Source organism: Macaca fascicularis, chromosome 9 (genome assembly GCF_037993035.2).
Source record: "Macaca fascicularis isolate 582-1 chromosome 9, T2T-MFA8v1.1".
In the NCBI taxonomy this organism is placed as follows: domain Eukaryota; kingdom Metazoa; phylum Chordata; class Mammalia; order Primates; family Cercopithecidae; genus Macaca; species Macaca fascicularis.
In genome coordinates this window covers 29,067,335-29,074,226 of record NC_088383.1, presented here as the reverse complement: position 1 = coordinate 29,074,226, position 6,892 = coordinate 29,067,335, and the positions used below count along the sequence as shown (strand labels likewise).

Here is a 6,892-nt window from a genome sequence, read left to right as displayed (position 1 = left end):
GAGATTACAGGTGAGAAACACTATGCCCAGCTATTTTTTTTTAAAGGATGCAGTCTAATGCATTTTTATAGACTAAGGGAAGGAGCCAAAGATTCTGAAGAAGTTGGATGTAAAAAGACCTGAAAACTGGTAGAGCAAGATCTTGGAGGAGTCCAGAGAGGATGGGTTCTAGTTAAAGTGGAGATCTCAGCCATGGAGACTGAAGATACAGAGGTGAGAGCAGGTGCCAGTGCAGGTGAACTCGAAAAAAAGAGTAAGACAGATAAAAAGACATGCCAATAATTTCTCAATAGAGCATAAGGCAAGGCCTCCACATGAGAGTAAATAAATGAGGAAAGTGGGAAATGATGACCACTGTGATTATTTGGAGTGGTTGCATCATCTGACCCAGAATCTGCTGAGGTTGCTTAAGGATGCTTCAGGGTGTGCCGATCCCAAGTCACTGAGTGGCGTATTTTAGAGCTGAGAGTTTCTGTCCTGGTATTTCTGAGAATGAGTAACATCTCCCATGACATCATTTAGAGCAGGGTTTCTCAGTGTCAGTATTATTAACATTCGGGGCCAGATAATTATTTGGGAAAGGGAGAGGGGCTATCCCATGCACCGTAGGATGTTTAGCAGCATCCCTGGCCTCTACCTGCTAGATGCTAGTGGCAACCCCCTGACACACTAGTTATAACACCCAAAGATATCTTCAGACATCTCCAAATATCCTTTGGGGGAAGAAGTAAAGTCTTCTCTGGGTGAGAACCACCAATGCATTTATTTATTTATTGAGATGGAGTCTCAGTCTGTCATCCAGGCTGGAGTGCAGTGGCATGATCTCGGCTCACAGCAGCCTCTACCTCCCGGGTTCAAGTGATTTTCTTGTCTCAGCCTCCCATGTAGCTGGGATTACAGGCGCCTGCCACCATGCCTGGCTAATTTTTCATATTTTTAGTAGAGATGGGGTTTCGCCATGTTGGCCAGATTGGTCTTGAACTCCTGACCTCAGATGATCCGCCCGCCCCAGCCTCCCAATGTGCTGGGATTACAGGCGTGAGCCACCAAGCCCATGCAAGAACCACCGATTTTGAGCTGAGCGTTAGCGACGGCATGCCAGGGCTACTTCTCAGGAATGCGCAAGCTGCTCTGATTCCTGGGAATGGTCTGCCTTGCCTGTCTGTGGGAAGGGTGGGAAAGCCTTCGGCATTTGAGCAAGGTATTCACAGAGATGCTTCACCTAGACTCTTAGGACTGTTTGTACTAAAAGTGCCAACAATGCAGGTGTCTTCATGCCGATCAGTCAATTCTTCTCTTACGTAACTTCTCACTAGCACCACCTTGCGAAAGAGGACACAATTTCTCCCCCTGGATACGGGGACCCTGCAATTCAAAGCCAAATGACCCCTCTTCTTCTTTGGATTTCTTTCCCAGCATTTTATCTTTTACTATATCAAAATATAAGAATATAGCCAGGACTCTCTGAGTATCAACTCCACAGAATTAAATGAAAGGTATGTATCATAATTTTCATCAGATCAAGTCAACGAAACATCCTCCCTTCTCTTCCTATTCTTTTCTTCTTATTTATGGAGAATTTACTGACATTCACTGCTTTCTAGGCATTATGCCAGGGGCTGGATACTCCAAGAGAAAACATGTGTGCTCCCTGCTGTCAAGGAGCTTACATCAAATAAACCAAGTAAACAGTGTAATAAAGAGTGCTAAATATTAATAGACCTACGTACTCAGTATTTTGAAAGCACAGCAGAAATAGAATGCCTGGAGGGGAGGAGCAGTCACAGGTCAGGGAAGCATCTCAGGGGCAGGGATATTTTGGTTAACTCTTAAAGGATGCTCAGGAGCTCAGAGAGCCAGCCCAAGGACAGCATTTCAGGCAGGAGAATGGATTACACAAAGACCGAGAGGCATGACCACGAGTTGTGTTTGGAAGCCTTTGAAAAAGTAGCTGTGGGCTGGGCGCGGTGGCTCACGCCTGTAATCCCAGCATTTTGGGAGGCTGAGGTGGGTGAATCACCAGGTCAGGAGATCGAGATCATCCTGGTTAACATGGTGAAAACCCATCTCTACTAAAAATACAAAAAAATACACACACACACACACACACACACACACACAAAAACCAGGCGTGGTGGTGGGTGCCTGTAGTCCCAGCTACTTGGGAGGCTGGAACAGGAGAATGGCGTGAACCCTGGAGGCAGAGCTTGCAGTGGGCCGAGATGGCGCCACTGCACTCCAGCCTGGGTGACAGAGACTCTGTCTCAAAAAAAAAAAAAAAAAAAAAAAAAGAAAAGAAAAGAAAAGAAAAAGCAGCTGTGGGCCAGATATAGTGGCTCATGCCTGTAATCCCAGCACTTTAGGAGGCTGTGGAGGGAGGATCGTTTGAAGCCAGGTGTTCAAGACCAGCCTGGGCGACATAGTGAGACTCTGTTTTAACAAAATAATTTAAAAAATAGCCAGGCGTGGAGACATGTACCTGTAGTCCCAGCTACTCAGGAGGCTGATGTTGGAGGATGGCTTGAGCCTGGGAGTTCAAGGCTGCAGTGAGCTATGACTGAGCCATTGCACTCCAGCCTGGACTACATTGAGACCCTGCCTCTGAAAAAGGAAAAGAAAAGAAAACGTAGGTGTGGCTGCAGTGCAGTGAGTGGAGAGAGAAAATAAACTGGGAGCAAATGATGCAGGCCCTCGCAAGCTGTTTTTAGGCATGGAAGTTTCCAATGACTGGATCCTGCGTGACTCTGATCTCTTGGGTGGTTCACCCCCCCCACTTCCTCCTCTTTCTCTCTCTCTCTTTTTTTTTTTTTTTTTTTTTTTTTTTGAGATGGAGTCTCCCTCTGATGCCCAGGCTGGAGTGAAGTTGTTTGGTATTGGCTCACAGCAACTTCCACTTCCCAGGTTCAAGCAATTCTCACGCCTCAGCCTCCTGAGTAGCTGGGATTACAGGTGTGTGTGAACAAGCTCAGCTAACTTGTTAAAAAATTTTTTTCTTTGTTTTTTTGGTAGAGATGGGGTTTTGCCATGTTGGCCAGGCTGGTCTTGAACTCCTGACCTCAAGTGATCTGCCTGCCTCGGCCTCCCAAAGTGCTGGGATTACAGGTGTAAGCCACCACACCCAGCTCCTCCTCTCTTTTAGTCCAAGATCTAACATTTTGGATTCAGGCAAATATAATTTAGCCATCATCTGAATTCTTCCCAGAGAAATCACTTCATAATCGTATTCATTCATTCATTCATTCATTCATTCATTCATTCATTCATTCTTCTGTTTTCTCCTCTGCAAAGCAGACCCCATAATTTCTATCACTCCACGTCCTGGGCTCTTCCCAACTCTCCTTATTTCCTACTTTCTGTTTTGCAGAATCCACCGGCTCCCACAACTGCTAGTTTTTGTCCAAATTCATTTCCCTCTCCCCATCAAAATAACCAGGAAGACACTCTTGCTCCTCCTGGGAGATCATATTCAGATGGCATTAAATAGCCGAGCCCAATTTCTGGGCATGATTCTTTAAGAAGAATTTGCATATCTGACATTTAATAAGATGAATTCTCCTTGCACCAACCACATTGGGCATAAAAATGTACACAGTGATTTTTCGAGGTGTTTTTCTCCTTGGAGAAGGTAGCTGTCAAGGTGGGTGATGCTCTGGGCAGGAAGCAGTGTCTCTCACTAACAGGTTCTGACAGGTATATAGAAAATCCTGCAAATACCTCTGAAGAGAGAATAGATTCTTAAACATTTACCAGGGAGAGTCTTAAGAGTTGTTTTATAGCAGTTAGCTGAGAGCAAGATGCTGGAGGAGGTGGGCAGGTTTGGAGATGCCAGAGTGCAGAGAGACAGAGACAGACAGAGAGACAGAGACAGACAGAGAGAGGGAGAGAAAGAAGGAGACTGAGAGAGAAACAGAGAGACAAAAAAAGGGAGAGAAAAAGGAGAGGGACAGACAGAGACATAAAGAGACAGAGAGAAAGAGAAACAGGGAGAGGGAGAGGGAGAGAGAGGGAGAGAAAGAGAAGTAGAGAGAGAGACAAAGAGAAAGGGAGAGACACAGAGAGAGAGACAGAGTAAGAGATGAAAGAGACAAGAGACATCAACAGAAATAGAGAGAGAAAGAGAAGAGACAGAGAAAGAGAAAGAGGAGATACACACACACACACAGACGGAGACAGAAACAGTGAGAGAGAAACAGAGATAAAGAGAAGGAGAGAAAAAGGAGAGAGAGACAGAGAGAAAGAGAGAGAAACAGGGAGAGAAAGAAAGGGAGAGAGAGACAAACAGAGAAAGAGACAGGGAGAGAGAGAGACAGAGAGAGAGAGAGAGAGAGAAAGAAGGCCATGAAGGCCAATTTTCCCCACATCATAATCAACCCAGACATGGCTGTTTCCCTAAGAGCACCCATGTGTGAGTAAGAGATGAAGCTGGCTGGGCTTCCGGGTCCAGTGGGGACTTGGAGAACTTTTCTATCTAGCTAAAGAATTATAAATGCACCAATCAGCACTCTGTGTTTAGTTAAAGGTTTGTAAATGCACCAATCAGCACTCTGTAAAAATGGACCAATCAGCACTCTGTAAAACGGACCATCAGCACTCTGTAAAATGGACCAATCAGCGGGATGTGGGTGGGGCCAAATAAGGGAATAAAAGCAGGCCACCCGTGCCAGCAGTGGCAACCCGCTCTGGTTCTCCTACACGATGTGGCATGTTTGTTCTTTGGCTCTTCACAATGACTCTTGCTTCTGTTCGCTCTTTGGGTTCGCCCTACCTTTAACACACTGGGAGGAACAAGCAACTCTGGAGGCACCAGGTTGAAGAATTGTAACACTCACTACGAAGGTCTGTGGCTTCACTCCCGAAGTTAGTGGGACCACGAACCCACCGGAAGGAAGAAATTCCGGACACATCTGAACATCTGAAGAAAACTCCAGACACACCATCTCTAAGAACAGTAACACTTGCTGTGCGGGTCCTCAGTTTCATTCTTGAAGTTAGGGAGACCAAGAACCCACTGGAAGGAACAAATTCCAAACACATGAGGACTGTGTTTTCAGAGTTCATGTCTACAGCTCATTGCGGGGGCAGTTTCTTTGATCGTGTGGAGCTGGAGGCCAGAAGCAGGACACACGGTGTTCTTTCCTGAGTATGAAGCCAGCTCTCGGACTTGTTTTGTTGCACCTGCCACTAGGCATTGATGAAGGAGAGGACGCAGTCGAAGTGGTTTCCCTTCTTAAACAGCAAAACAAAACAATACTAATGTGGGACCAGGCGCAGATCCAAATTCTCGTTTTGAACTTTGAACCCTGTCCAGGAAGCCCTTCTCATGCATCTTCAGTATCATAAAGATACACCTGCGCCGGGCGTGGTAGCTCACACCTGTAATCCCAGCACTTTGGGAGGCTGAGGCAGGTGGGTCGCTTGAGGTCAGGAGTTCCAGACCAGCCTGGCCAACAGGGTGAAAACACAGGCCAGGTGCAGTGGCTCACGCATGTAATCCCAGCACTTTGGGAGGCCAAGGCGGGCAGATCATTTGAGGTCAGGAGTTGGAGACCAGCCTGGCCAACATAGGGAAAACCTGTCTCTACTAAAAGTACAAAAAAAAAAAAAAAAAAAAAAAATTAGCTGGGCCTTGCGGTACACACTTGTAATCCTAGTTATTCAGGAGACTGAGGCACGAGAATCACTTGAACCTGGGTGTCAGAAGTTGTAGTGAGCTGAAACTGAGCCACTGCACTCCAGCTTGGGTGACAAAGCCAAAAAAAAAAAAAAAAAAGAAAAGAAAAAAAAGAAAGAAAACATGGAATTGAGGTTTAAAGCATCACATAATATCCAGAAGTCCAAGAAAAATGATAGATGTGTTTGTCTGCATAACATCTTTAATACAGAAAAAAAACCCATAAAAGTTTAAAATAGGAAAATGAGAAAAAAATCTGCAACAGATATGAGAGACAATGGGTGATTATCTTTTCTATACAAAGAGCATTTACAAAATAATAAGACAGACAAGAGAAACATGGGCAAAAGACATGAATAGGAAATTTACCAATAAGATATGAGACTATATTCAATCTCTCTGAAAAGCAAAGAAATGCAAATAAATCAGAAGAGCATTTCCCATATCAGATTTGCCATGATAAATACTTTGGATAAAACCCATTGTTGGCAAATATCTGGTAAAATGAACAGTACCATAAAATATTGGTGATACTACACATTGTTATACTTTTATAGGGTAGTTTGGCAATATTTATCAAAATATAATATATGCATATCATTCTCACTTTTAGGAATTTATCCCTAGAAGATAATTCCACCATTACGCAAAGATGATTGTACAAGAATGTTCAGAACAGTGTTTGCTTGTAATAACTTAAAAAAAAGAAAAAGCAGTTTTTGCCAGGTGCAGTGGCTCATGCTTGTAATCCCAGCACTTTGGGAGCCTGAGGCAGGCAGATCACTTGAGGTCAGGAGTTCGAGAACAGCGTAGCCAACATGGCAAAACTCCGTCTCTATTAAAAATACAAAAATTAGCCAGGCGTCACTGCGGGTGCCTGTAGTCCCAGCTACTTGGGAGGCTGAGGCAGGAGAATCGCTTGAACCTGGGAGGTGGAGTTGGTGGTGAGCAGAGCACTCAGCATCGGTGACGGAGCAAGACTGCATCTCAAAAAACAAAAACAAAAACAAAACAAAAAAAAGGCTGGGTGCGGTGGTTCACAGGTTCACGCCTGGGTACGATGGTTCATCCCAGCACTTTGGGAGGCCGAGACGAGCAGATCAGGATGTCAGGAGATCGAGACCGTCCTGGCTAACATGGTGAAACCCCATCTCTACTAAAAATAAAAAAAAATTAGTTGGGCGTGGTGGCGGGCGCCTGTAATCCCAGTTACTCGGGAGG

At 45.0% G+C, this 6,892-nt stretch overlaps 1 pseudogene; it reads left to right on the top strand.

Moving 5' to 3' along the window:
- Positions 1 to 5,035: 5,035 nt before the first annotated feature.
- LOC123567041 (small nucleolar RNA U3) lies at positions 5,036 to 5,219 on the top strand (annotated as a pseudogene).
- Positions 5,220 to 6,892: the final 1,673 nt, after the last annotated feature.